Source organism: Bos grunniens, chromosome 12 (genome assembly GCF_055505025.1).
Source record: "Bos grunniens cultivar Pamir isolate PY7600 chromosome 12, Bosgru_T2T1.0, whole genome shotgun sequence".
Taxonomy (NCBI): domain Eukaryota; kingdom Metazoa; phylum Chordata; class Mammalia; order Artiodactyla; family Bovidae; genus Bos; species Bos grunniens.
Window position 1 is genome coordinate 85463065 of NC_141176.1, and position 13620 is coordinate 85476684.

Here is a 13620-nt window from a genome sequence, read left to right on the forward strand (position 1 = left end):
TTCTGATGAACATACAGAGACCTAGATATTTGAAATCCTATGTGCTTTCTTCCCACCCCACACCCCCTGCCAGGTCCTTAGAGATTAGAATAAAGTCTGAAGTAATTAGAGTCAGTGCAAGAAGAGCAAAATATTAGGGTTTTGTACCACGTAACAAGACTAGTGGTCATAACCCTTCTGGGTTCTCGGTGATGTTTGCTGGGCCAGCTCTGTGCCCTGGGAATGCTATCGTCCAGCCCTTTCTACTTCACTGGAAGTTCTCAGTCTATTCATGGTTGAGTAGAGCCAAAAAGCCACTTCCTAGGACTCTGACCTTAAGCCAGGATGCAAGTGTACTCCCGGTGGGTTTTTTTGGTATGTGAGGTTCATGGGGTCATCTCTTCAGAATTACCAGGATTTACGTGCCCTTTGTTTTCACAGCCTGTTAACATACAAGAAATCAACTAACTCTCAGGGGCCATTCTAAGAGGCTCTGTGAAATCAGTCTCTCCACCAAAAGGGGGCCTAGGCTGCCAGAGGTGTGGTCCCTTCCCCAAAGCCACACAGCTGCAGGGGGCCAGTGCTGGGCACTGGGGCTCAGGGTGGAGTCCAGAACCCCTGAGTTTTTTGGTTGTTGTTTTGTTTGTTTTCCATTACTCGGCCTTCATGTATTTAAAAAAGTCATTTTCACACTCTTTTGTAAGTGAAGTCATTTCTTCCAAGTGAAATCAACAGGCAGACAGGTAAGCAAATGCATGCACATGTTTAAGGTGATACTTAAGCAGAGCTGGAAGAAGGTGAAGGAACAGCTGCGCCAAGACCTTCATGCAGGAGCTCACCAGTCCTCAGGAGGAAACACCAAACCAAGGCCAGTGAGCTTGGAGCGGGCTGAACTGGGGAGACCAGGAAGATCGGGGGTCGGAGACGCTGGCAGGGCTGGATCGTGTGGGACCTTCATGGCAGGCTGGGGTCTCGGGAGGCAGGCCCGGAGGTGGTGTAAAGGGGCAGGTCATTTTTTGGGACGGGATGAAGACATGTGGAAAGAGCAGAAGGAAGCAGGGCAGTGGCAGAGGTCAAGCTGCTGTGCAGGCCCAGCCGTTCCCCCCACTCCCTGGGGCCTCTGGACCTGGTGACTGTCCTTGGATGTAGGTGGCCCTGGAGGCTGTGGTTTGGGGAGGTGACAGCAGGGTTAGGTGGTGCTGGAGGGCCCAGGGCATTGCCAGCCCAGGCCCTCTGCCAGCAGCGCCTGTGAGGCGATGAGTCGCTGTGAGAGGTCGGGGAGCACGTCAGGGTGGCTACCACCTCAAGGCCACTGTGGAAGCTGGGCTTCTCCTCCAGGCAAGTGGAGGATCAGGGGATAGTTTGGAGAAGAGTGAAACAGTCAACCCTCCGTGTAAGGACCACTCTGGTTGATCACTAGTGTGAGTGATCACTGGAAACTAGAGTTTCTAGATCACTGAGTAGGACCCAGGGGCCAGCGGGCAGGCATCAGGGTCCCTGGGCAAGAGGGTGGCCACCTGCTCACTGCGGGGACTGTGCCTGGAGGTGGCGAGAGGGGTCGTTTCTGGAGGAGTCTGGAGAGAATCCTCCTGCAATGAGGGAGACACAGGTTCGATCCCTGGGTTGGGAAGATCCCCTGGAGGAGGATGTGGCCCCCCACTCCAGGATTCTTGCCTGGAGAATCCCATGCACAGAGCAGCCTGGTGGGTACAGTCCATGGGGACACGGAGAGTCGGATGACAGTGTTAGAGCACACACTGGAGTCTGAAGCCAGCCGGCCTTCTCCCCACGCTAGATAGGATGCGATGCTGACTCTGGCGTTTTTGGTCTGGGTTGGTGGACAGAATGTCCGAGCTGTGGGCTGGGAGGTGCTTTGTGATGCTCACGCAGGGAATGACAGTGAACCCAGGGTGAAAGAAGGGCCCAGCCCTGAGGCGGCCGGGCTGAAATCAGACACAGCTGCATTTGATGTAGTTTTTTTAAAAGGTTCTGTCCTTCCTCCCGATTGTATTAGATCTGTTGACTCCGAAAGAATTTGCTGCCACTGTGGCCCTTGCACTGGTCAGCAGAGTTCCAAGGTTCCTAGAAGCTGTCTCAGAGGCTTCGAGGGAGGTTTTAGGTGCCACAGCATGCATCTTGGGGTAGCAGGTGAAAAAAAGGTTCTTCTGCTCAAAAAAATGTTTGTATATCACTGCTAAGCTATTTTTAGATAGAATAGATAAAATGTCCTTTCAAAGACTGTTAGAACCCAACCTACCATATGGCTCCAAACAGTTCTTTTTTCTTTAAGTGTCAATCTGTCAAACACAATGCTGAATATCCATTGTTTTATTCTGTTTATAGCACTCACTTGCAAATTTTAACACCCACCCACGTGCCCTGCCGCTCTTGCTTCACTCCGTTCTGCGTGTTTGTCTACTTTTATCTTTTTGCTGTTGTTTCTCCACACTTTTCTAGATTCAATTTTATAATAATTGAATTCCAAAAGATGTAATTTGAGTGGGTTTTTTTCTATCTTACGGTTTTTTTTTTTTCTGTCTAGGAACTAATTTGTTAATTTTAATCCAAGGGAGTTTACTGTGAATTTTGCCTTTACTTCCCTTTGTTCTGTTTTTCTCTCTTTCTCTCTCTCTCCTTTTTGACATGTTAAACTATGTTACTTAAAACCTTTAGCCTAATGCTTGCAGTAACTTTCCGGGTTTCTAATAGGAGGAGAATGCTGTCAAGGTTTTAATAGAGGTTATCAGAGAATCAGTATTGCTTCACAGTAGACATACGAACTTGCTGGTAGTACTCTGCAGCTTAAAATTTCTGTTATATGCATGTAACCAGAAAAGTTCTTGTCCCCAGACTGTACCAGCTGACTTTAGCAAACTAAATACTGTACTCAAATCTCTGTCTTAGAATTTACTGATCCACCTTCTTTCATTTGTACTAGTTTTTGTCCACCAGGATGTTTTAAATGTTGGTTTTCAATTTGTATTAATATTTTGTTCTCTTTTGTGGATAAAGAATTGTGGCATTGGGTAACTTCCTAGGAGAGCTGGAGCCACAGCAGAAAGAAAAAAGATGAGGAAACACAAAGATGAGGAAACACAATTTCCCCCTCTTTAAATCCTCAGATTCCAGGAGCTTGGTGTTCTCTGTGAATGCCTGGCCTCTACAAAGACCATGTCCAACTTGCTTTAAGCAATGCAGATAAGTAATTTCTGAATAGCCTTTGGTAGTAAAGTATGTCCGCTGGGTAAGATTTTGATACAAGAAAAGATTTATATGTAGTAATTTTGAAAACAATCTGGGGACCTTGGGTTCTAGATATAAAAGAATTAAAGTCAAATTGAAGTAGATCAGATAAGTAAGCTTAATGAAAAGTTCGGAAGAAAATTAATCACATTGTGCCTCTTTTCTTAACTCCATTTTAACTTAGTTCATGTGGAAGGAGTAAAATATTGTCAAATATGTACATTTTTTCCCAGCAAATTATAAGGCAATACTAAACAAAACTGGGAGTGCGGCAGGTAAATGCTTTCACAAAATGTATGGGCAAAGCGAAATGTAAAAGTGTCATAAATATTTACGAGTGTGTTTGTGAGTGGACTCAGTTCTCTATGCCTTCTTTATGGAGGCCAGAAATAGTTCACACATGATTTCCTCGTCTTGGTTTTGGCTTTTTGGAGTTTGTGATGTGGAATTAAGTCTAGAATACTTACCTGCAAGTCCAGTGTCAGTATGTGCTCTGCTTCCAAGTTTCATGCATAATCCAAGTCCGTGTTCTGTACGATTTTGTGGTCGTATTAATGTGTGTCTTAGGGGCCTTAGTTAGCATCAGTTAGTTCTGTAGTCATATTAACTCCTTTTACTAGGAGTTCCTGGGCTGGACAGGAGTGTTTACTCAGCCTGGGTATAGCTGTGTTATGGTTAGATTGCTGTGCTCACTCCACTGACTGCCTGTGCTATTGACCTAACCTTTGGCCTCTATCATCAACAGTGCTTATACCGAGAAGGCTCAAAGGCAGGAATTTTTCTTCTCAATTATCTCAGTTTCTTTGTTTCTAAGGCAGTTGTCTTTCCTTGAAATCCAATCAAGTTTTAGAATTGGTGCTCAACCATCAAGGAGCTTAAAAGCATCACTAAAAATGAAAACAGATGTCCAGGTCAATTTTTTTTTGATAAATGGCATTAATGGGGAGAAAAAAAGGAAAATATTGGCTATCTGCTGCTAATTGCTAACATTTTACCATAACAAAATATATTGTTAGGCTTTCTAAACAACAACACAAGCTGAGTAAGATTAAAATAAGGCATATAAAATATTTTAGTGGGTAGGCATTAGTTCCGGAGAAGGCAATGGCACCCCACTCCAGTACTCTTGCCTGGAAAATCCCATGGATGGAGGAGCCTGGTAGGCTGCAGTCCATGGGGTCGCTAGAGTTGGACACGACTGAGCGACTTCACTTTCACTTTTCACTTTCATGCATTGGAGGAGGAAATGGCAACCCACTCCAGTGTTCTTGCCTGGAGAATCCCAGGGACGGGGGAGCCTGGTGGGCTGCAGTCCATGGGGTCGCACAGAGTCGGACACGACTGAAGTGACTTGGCAGCAGCAGCAGTAGGCATTAGTTCATAATGTCACAAATGCAGGACATAAGGCATCTGAAAACTTTTATTTGGTAAGTGCTAGATTTTGTAGCTTAGGTTTTTGAAATTTTCCTATTTTCTTTGTCCACAGTCGTCTGTACTCCTCTTTGTTTTGATTTAAAAATTTCAGCCCCTTACCTTCATGTTTTTTTTTTTTCTTTAGTGTCATGATTTAATTTGGATTTCTTATCTCTTTCTGTGTTTCCTTTGTTGGAAGAATATAAATCATAATGGCAAAGGTTGTCTCTTTGTCCCAAACCATCATAAATAAGCCCAAAGAACAGGCCATAAAAATGTAAGAAATTTGTAGATTAAAAAACATGAGCAATGTTTTTTGTACCCACCTGGTGTTTGGAGGTAAAAGTACAGTTTGCAACTAGTAAATTATTAACACTTTTCTACCAAGGATTTCCTTCTTCCTTAGGGTCTCTGTAACTAATACATAATCAATTTAAGAATTAGAAAGGTGTCAAACATGATAAACACATTTTATAATCATGTATTCAAAAGAGGAATTGGGAATAATGAATATGATTATAATTAGTTGGAATAATTATACAATTATTCTAATAAATATATGTTAATAATAAAAATGTGCACATTCTTATAGCGAGGGGAGGAAAAGGCTAGAGCTATTGGAAGCTCAGATTTCATATATTTTGAAGGCAATTCAAGGAGGCTTAAAGGCAATTATAAGAATGCAAAACTTTTACTTTCCTGATATTTTTTCTTCTCTAGGTAGCCATCTAATGGCTGTCATTCATTCACTCATTTATTCATTCATTTATTCTGTATTTACGGAAATCCCATAATATGCTGAGCAGGGGCTGGAGACGCATAGTGAACAAGGTAGATGCCCAGCCCTCCTGGAAGCTTCAAGTTCGGTGCAGACAGGCGGATGCCGAGAAGTCCACGGGTGGCGGGAAACGGACACACTTTCAGAGCAGTGTCGCGCGTGCTGATAGGAGGAGAGCCAAACGACCAGCAGGGCGTCAGGGAGGGCTTCCTGGAGGAATAACTTGCAGCTGGGAAAGGAGTCGGAGGCAGGGGGGTTTTCTGGGCAGCTGACAGTGACCCCTTTGAACTACTTGCTGGAAAAATTGTAGCTTCGAGTAACCCGTGCTGAAACAACTCCGTTTGTGGCACCCTCATGCTCTGGGCTCTGGTGTTAGGTGTTTTAGGCAGAGCCTCTCATTGATTACCTCCAGTAAATACCCTGGTGGCATTAGCCCATCTTACACAGGAGGAAACTGAGGCTTGCTGAGAGTGGGCTGTCTCTCCAAGGGTACTCACCTGTGTCTGGTTGGGATAGGGACCTTGGTTTCTAAGGCACTGAAGTTTGTGCTCTTTTTGGGCACTGCCCTGTGTTCATCTTCCATTCTGAGATGGGCACAGAAATCCTGCATTTGAATTTTAACCTGCCTAGTTCAGAGCAATCTAGTTTATTGAATATTGTCTTTATTTGCCTCCTGAGCAAATTAGTGTAAGTGGGGTACTACTGAGATGTATCTGCATTGTGAACTCCTTTTCACAGTACCTCACAAAGAATGCTTTTACAAATGTATGTATATATATACTCAGTAAAGGCTTAAATTTTTCTTTGCAAGGAATATCATACAAATGTTAGATCAATTAATTTAAACATGGGTAGAGCTTACTTCTTGGAAGAAAATTTATGACCAACCTAAATAGCATTTTGAAAAGCAAAGACATTACTTTGCCAACAAAGGTCAGTCTAGTCAAGGCTATGGTTTTTCCAGTGGTCATGTATGGATGTGAGAGTTGGACTGTGAAGAAAGCTGAGCGCCGAAGAATTGATGCTTTTGAACTGTGGTGTTGGAGAAGACACTTGAGAGTCCCTTGGACTGCAAGGAGGTCCAACCAGTCCATTCTAAAGGAGATCAGCCCTGGGTGTTCTTTGGAAGGAATGATGCTAAAGCTGAAACTCCAGTACTATGGCCGCCTCATGCGAAGAGTTGACTCATTGGAAAAGACTCTGATGCTGGGAGGGATTGGGGGCAGGAGGAAAAGGGGACGACAGAGGATGAGATGGCTGGATGTTATCACTGACTCGATGGACATGAGTTTGAGTGAACTCCGGGAGATGGTGATGGACAGGGAGGCCTGACACGCTGTGATTCATGGGGTCGCAAAGAGTCGGACACGACTGAGCGACTGAACTGAACTGAATTGAACCGAGTGAATTTTTTAAAATTTTTATTTATTTATTTTACTTGGAGGCTAATTACTTTACAACATTGTAGTGGTTTTTGCCATACAGTGACATGAATCAGCCACGGGTGTACATGTGCCCCCCATCCTGAACCCCCTCCCACCTCCCTTCCATCCCATCTCTCAGGGTCCTCCAAGTGCACCAGCTTTGAGTGCCCTGTTTCACACATCGAACTTGGACTGGTGATCTGTTTCACAGATGGTAATATACATGTTTCAATGCTATTCTCTCAAATCATCCCAACCTCGCCTTCTCTCACAGCGTCCAAAAGTCTGTTCTTTATATCTGCATCCCTTTTGCTATCTTGCATATAGGGTCATCGTTACCATCTTTCTAAATAACATATATATATGCGTTAATATACTGTACTAGTGCTTTTCTTTGTGACAAAAACAGCTCAGGTGGACTGAAGGGAAGGCAGTGGGTGCCCTCGGATGACTCCTCGGGCGAGGAAAGGCCAAGGGGGCGGGGCTGAACTTTAGAGCATCACCCGATCTGTCAGTGACACCGGTGTTTACGGGCTGTCACAGGCGGGGGCGGTCACTGCTGACCCAGCCTCACTGCATCAGCACCATCGGAGCCCGGGGTGAGGCTCACACACAGGTTCCCGGAAAGCACCTTTCCAGTCTTCCCACCAGCGTGACTTCTGCAGCCCAAGCAGAGTGCATAGGGGCCGTGCTGGGGAGACTGGATGGATATCAAAGTGCCTGGCTAAGTGGAAACGGCCTCCGTTATCCACCGGCCTGTGGTTCACCCGATGCCGGGCCCTGTGGTTTCCGGGAGGACTGCCCTGCCGAGGAAGCAAGCCCCACATCTGGCTGGAGGCCTGGACCGGTGATGGGATGTCAGGAGATGCAGACGGGGCGGGGGTAGGGGTGCTGCTTCTGTGACTCCTGCGGAGGGCAGCTGTCAGGGGCTGTCCTCGAGGGCTCCACCCCGAGGACCCTGCCCGTTGCTGCTGAACACAGAATGTTCCAGAAAACAGGAGGGAGAAGGCTGTATCTAAACTCCCGGCAGGACTTAGCTTCTCTGGGCAGTGACAACTTCAAAGGAGGGATGGTAGGAGCAGAAACTCTAGGGAGAAAAACCTCAAGGTTATGGAGGAAGAGGAATCTCAGGACAAGTTTCTCTTTTCTGCTGTTTATTGCATCCATTCCTGGCTGGTGTGTGCACTGACCAGTAGGTACTGAAGACCGCTGACCTGCTCAGCAAGTGCCCGAGTGTGGAGTCTCATAGATGCAAGAAAGGAAAGCCAGAGCATCTGGGGACATTTCAGCTCCAATGCCGATAAAATCCACCTCAGATACAAAGCGTGAATTGATGCTACCTTTTGCTTCTACCAACCAGGTGAAAAGCTAAGGATTTGAGTGGGTACCATTTCTGCAAAACTCCAGGTATTAAATCCGAGGCTGGCAGTATCAAAGGCTGCCACTGGGGGGCCCCAGTGATCTGTACAATGAACTTTTCCCATCTGAATAAATAAGTGAAAATAAAAGAAATGATTTAAACGAGTGAATTGAATTATGAAAGATTATATGCAAATGCACCCAAAGCGGTAAGGGGTAAATACAGCACAGTGTAATGTGATAAATATGTGGAGCCGGCTGCCTTCATTAGGGATTGTTTAAATTCCACCCCTGCCTCAGCGCCCTGCACATGAAAAGAAAGAAACTCTCCAGGAAAAGGGAGAACAAGGGCTGTTTTCCAGTTCTTTGAACACCATACACGCGTCCATGGCTGCGTGTGTGTTTGTGTACCTGTGTGAGTGAGGAGAGAAAGGGAGGGAAAAGTGTGAATATTGATCACACTTTCTTGTGACACCGTGCTGTGCCAAGTGGCTTCAGTTGTGTCTGACTCTCTTTGACCCCATGGACTGTAGCCCGCCAGGCTCCCCTGTACATGGGATTCTCCAAGCAAGAATACTGGAGTGGGTTGCCATGCCCTCCTCCAGGGGATCTTCCCGACCCAGGGATTGAACCCAGGTCTCTTACATCTCCTCCATTGGCAGGTGGGTTCTTTACCACCAGCGCCACCTGGGAAGCCACTCTTGTGACACAGTGATTCTCCAACCTGAGCTGGCTCAGAGTCACCTGCAGAGCTTGGTAAATACAACTAGCTGGGTCCCCAGCCCATTCAGCAGATCTGGGTGGCCTGAGAATTTGCATTTCTAACAGGTTCCTTGGCCCGGGGATCACACTTTGAGAACCACTGTTGTCATCCATGACATGTCAACCTTGGGAGTTACTCACTTGAAACTAGGGCATTTGGGCAAATAAAGGAGATGCCGCTTAGAAAGTGTTCCACCGTGTCCCTATTCTGTGTCTGATATCCACATCTTAAAGGGCACCCTCTTCCTCCAATGAACACACCTCCTCCGTGTGACCGTCCCTGAAACCCCTACCTACATTCCCCAAGGCTCCATCCTTTCTAAGTGATTGGGAAGGCAACTTCATTAGTAAAGCAGAGACATCACTTTGCTGACAAAGGTCCGTATAGCCACAGCTATGGTTCTTCCAGCAGTCACGTACAGATGTGAGAGCAGGAACGTAAAGAAGGCTGAGCACCGAAGAACTGATGCTTTGGAGCTGTGGTGTTGGAGAAGACTCTTGAAAGTCTCTTGGACTGCAAGGAGATCAAACCAGTCCATCCTAAAGAAAATCAGTCCTGAATATTCATTGGAAGGACTGATGCTGAAGCTGAAACTCCAATACTTTGGTCACCTGATGTGAAGAGCCAACTCACTGGAAAAGACCCTGATGCTGGGAAAGACTGAAGGCAGGAGGAGAAGGGGACAACAGAGGAGGAGATGGTTGGATGGCATCACTGGCTCAACGGACATGAATTTGAGCAAACTCTGGAGGATGGTGGAGGACAGAGGAGCCTGGTGTGCTGCAGTCCATAGGGTCCATTTATGTTCATCTTGAGTCTGCCTTGTTAAGCCTAATTATAAATAGCCTATGAAGTGAAGAAGGGGGAAGAAAAACTGTCCTGAGATTATTTCACAATCAAATCTAAAGGGATATTTCTTGAAACTCTAGCTTGGGGACTGTGAATACAAAATGCTTGTAAGCTATTAAAGAACAGACGGTGACACTGTTTAATTTTATTGCTCCTCATTCAAATGGGCTTTTAATTAAAATATGTGTGGATGCTCCTAGTACTAGAGATTTAACTCCCAAGTCTTGTCCCATCTTTAGAGGGGAAGTTCTGACACACACAGTAGTGACAGCCTTTGGGGCGGGGTCTGTGGTGGTGCAGAGGACTTTGTCAGGCTTGGAGTGGGGAAGTCCTTGGTTTCATCACTGTAGAAGCATCCCATCAGTGGGCAAGCACCCCATCCGTCACCTACCTTCATCACCTGCCCAATAATTAGATGGCATTGCCCAACCCTTTTGGTCCCAAAGACCAGTTTTGTGGGAGATAAGTTTTTCTGTGGTAGGGGGCAGGTATGGGGAATGGTTTGCAAATAATTCAAGTGCATTGCATTTATTGTGCACTTTATTTTACTATTATGACATCAAGTCTACCTCGGATCATTAGGCGTTAGGTCCCAGAGGTTGGGGACTCTCGAGCTTGAAGATGTTGGCATTGGTGACGTGTTTTTTAGCCACAAGTGAATTTTTCTGGCATTGGGGTGTAGCATTTTTTCTCTTTTTACACTTGTGATGAATCAGAGCCACATTTTCCCAGGAAACTGGCCTAGTCATACTTTTAACTGGATGATATCTACGAATTAATTTGAAAAACTGGAATCCCTCTGGCAAAACTGGAATTTTCTATAATGAAAAAATAGAAGTAATCAGAATATTCTGAAAGTGGGGTTGGAGGCAGGTGTTTGTTTGCTGTTTCCTAGTATGAATGCACAAGCATCATGTTGAAATCCACTGACTCAGAGCGGTGATTCTCAAGCCTGGCTGACGAACAGAACCTTTAGAGAAAATAGGGTTTCCCTGGTCCTACCTTTACCCGTGAATTAGAACACTCGGGGGTTGGTGGGGTGCATTTTGGTGCAGGAATATATATTTTTATAAATCTCTCCACAAGATCCTGTTCATTAGTCATCTGGGGGGAAATCCCATGGACAGAAGAGCCTGGTGGGCTACAATCCAAGGGGTCGCAAGACTCAGACACGACTTGGTGACTCCACCACCGCCGCTGGCTTGGCGTATGTGACGAGTCACCCTTCCGTGCCTCCTCTTGCACTCTCGTGACGTGCCAGTGACTGAATCACTGATGAATTCTGAGTTTTCTCCTTGCATGTAATTGCTAAATAGAGACTTTTCCACTTGAAAGCCTCCAACTATATTGAAACCACCTTCAGATATGTCCTAGAATATACATTTTCCCCAGAGCTCAGTCAGTTCACGTTAATTAATTGTTTTGGGAGGAACGAAAACATACTTGCTCACCTCGGCACCGGAGTATTAATTGATTAATCAGTAGAAATTGGAATATTACCATGTTCAACACCTACCAAGCCCTTTGCTCAATGAGCCACAAAATCACCATTTTCCAAGAGCCCAAGAAGCTCTGTCTCCTAGAACAGTGTGTGTGCGTGCTAAGTCGCTTCAGTCGGGTCCGACTCTTTGTGGCCCCATGGACTGTAGCCCACCAGGCTCCTCTGTCCATGGGGTTCTCCAGGCAAGAATCCTGGAGTGGGTTTCTGCTTTTCCCAAAGCAGTGAAAAAGAAGACTCAGCAGGGGCAAGACGTGCTGAGAAAAGGGAAACACAGAATGACTCATGGGCTCCACGCGAGGGCACTCACTCAGGTTGTCAGTGCTTTCAGCAGCATTTATTATTTCCACGTTTTGTGTCAATATGTGGGATGGAGGGAAAAAACCCTGACAACAATGCCTAACATCATAAGAAAATAAGGTGACACAAAAGATATGTAACGTGTAAAGATTTCATCAGATGTCTCTGTGTTCTTTTTTACGACTGCATGGGAACCCGCAGATGTTAAACATGAGATATGTGTGTTCAGACGTATTTATTTGTGTATAGATGATGCACACAAAACTTTTTGTCCTTCTCTTTCCCCACCTACCTCCCTGTGTTTGTGGATGTCTAGGATGCAACAGAAAATCTTCAAATAGAGCAGAGCCTGGGGTGCGGGGGCAATTGAAGGACTCTGAGCTGTCTAATAATCACAGTGTCCCACCTCTTCAAGGGTTTCTTTGAGTCAGGGACTTTGCTAAGCCTCCTATATTCACTAGGAAGCCCACGTGGCTCCAATGGTAAAGCATCCAGCTGCTAAAGCAGGAGATGCGGGTTTGATCCCTGAGTCAGGAAGGTCCCCTGGAGAAGGAAATGGCAACCCACTCCAGTATTCTTGCCTGGGAAATCCCATGGACAGAGGAGCCTGGTGAGCTACAGGCCATGGGGTCACAAAGAGTTGGACACAACTTAGCAACTGAGCATGCATGCTATGTTCATTATCTCATTTAATATCTTGATGATAGTCTCATAGCTAAATAGTATTATCCCATTTTACAGATGAGGAAATTAAAGCTTAGTGAGGTTAAGAGACTTGCCTAGGGTCACAGAAATCTGTAAATAGTGGAGTACAATTTGAACTTAAGTCAAACATAAAAGTCCATGCTTTCTTAGTTTTACCTACTACCCCATCTGTAAGGTAATGGGAATCGTACCCGCTGGTATTTTTGTCTGATTCAGCTGCTTTAGAAGAAACTATTGACTGCAGAAATGATTCAGAATTCTCATGCAAAAAAATTGTTTTTTTTTAAAGAACTAAGCAACCGTATAGACTCTCAGGAACCTGGAATTTCAAGCTACCTTTGAGATTAGGAGTCTGACCTCTTGTTTAGTATGAAGTCATCTTCTGACAATTCAGTATATTCTAATTTTGAAAAAGTACTTTCTTATATGGAACTGAAATCTGCTTACCTCTTAGATCCAACAGAAAATAAACCTTGTCTACACAAAACAAGCCTTTCCTCATCTAACATTGCAATGAGAGAAGTATAAACAGTCTGTCCTTTTCAAGCCAGACATCTCCAGCTCTTTTTCAATGGTATGTCATTTGACATTACTATGGGAATCTTGATTGCATTCCTTGGAGATACTCTAGTTACTCAATGTCTCCTCTTAAATTGTGGTCTTCAAAATGAGGCCGTGCTGCAGAGGTGGTCTGACCTAGATGGAGAATGCTTTTTCTGACCGTCATACTTCGACAGTGGGATGAAGGCAGTGGCCGTACTTCATAGACACGGAAGGAATCAAGATGTTATACTTCTAGGAATCCGACTTTAGACTTCAGGCCTGCAAGAAATGTACCAGTGAAACCCACTGCTGTGCATGTCCAGGTCCACCCAGGGAGAGCGAGGGATTTCCTGTGGAAATTCCTACCCTTTATAAACTCAGAATTATTTGCTTTGCGAGGTCAGAGTCCAGGGCTTCCCTTTTGCTAACTGATGAAATTACTCAAATGCATGCTGGGGTAGGGTAATAGGTAAGAGGGAGCAGTCATCCACTTGAAGGAGCTGGGAAATTGTAAGCCCCTACCTGAACTTGGCTCCCAGCTGAAGGGTCAAGAAGGAATATGATTTTCGTATTTGACATTAAACATTTTTCATATGTACGTGGACTCATTTAGGGAGTTTGAAAGCCACATTCAATATTGTCTTAAAACCACTAATGTTTTCTTCAGAAAGCTCAAGTTAAGTCATAACAATAAACCTGCTTTGAAATGTTCCCCGTTACAAGAATTCCTACTTACCATTCAACGCAGCCTGATCATTTCAAAATA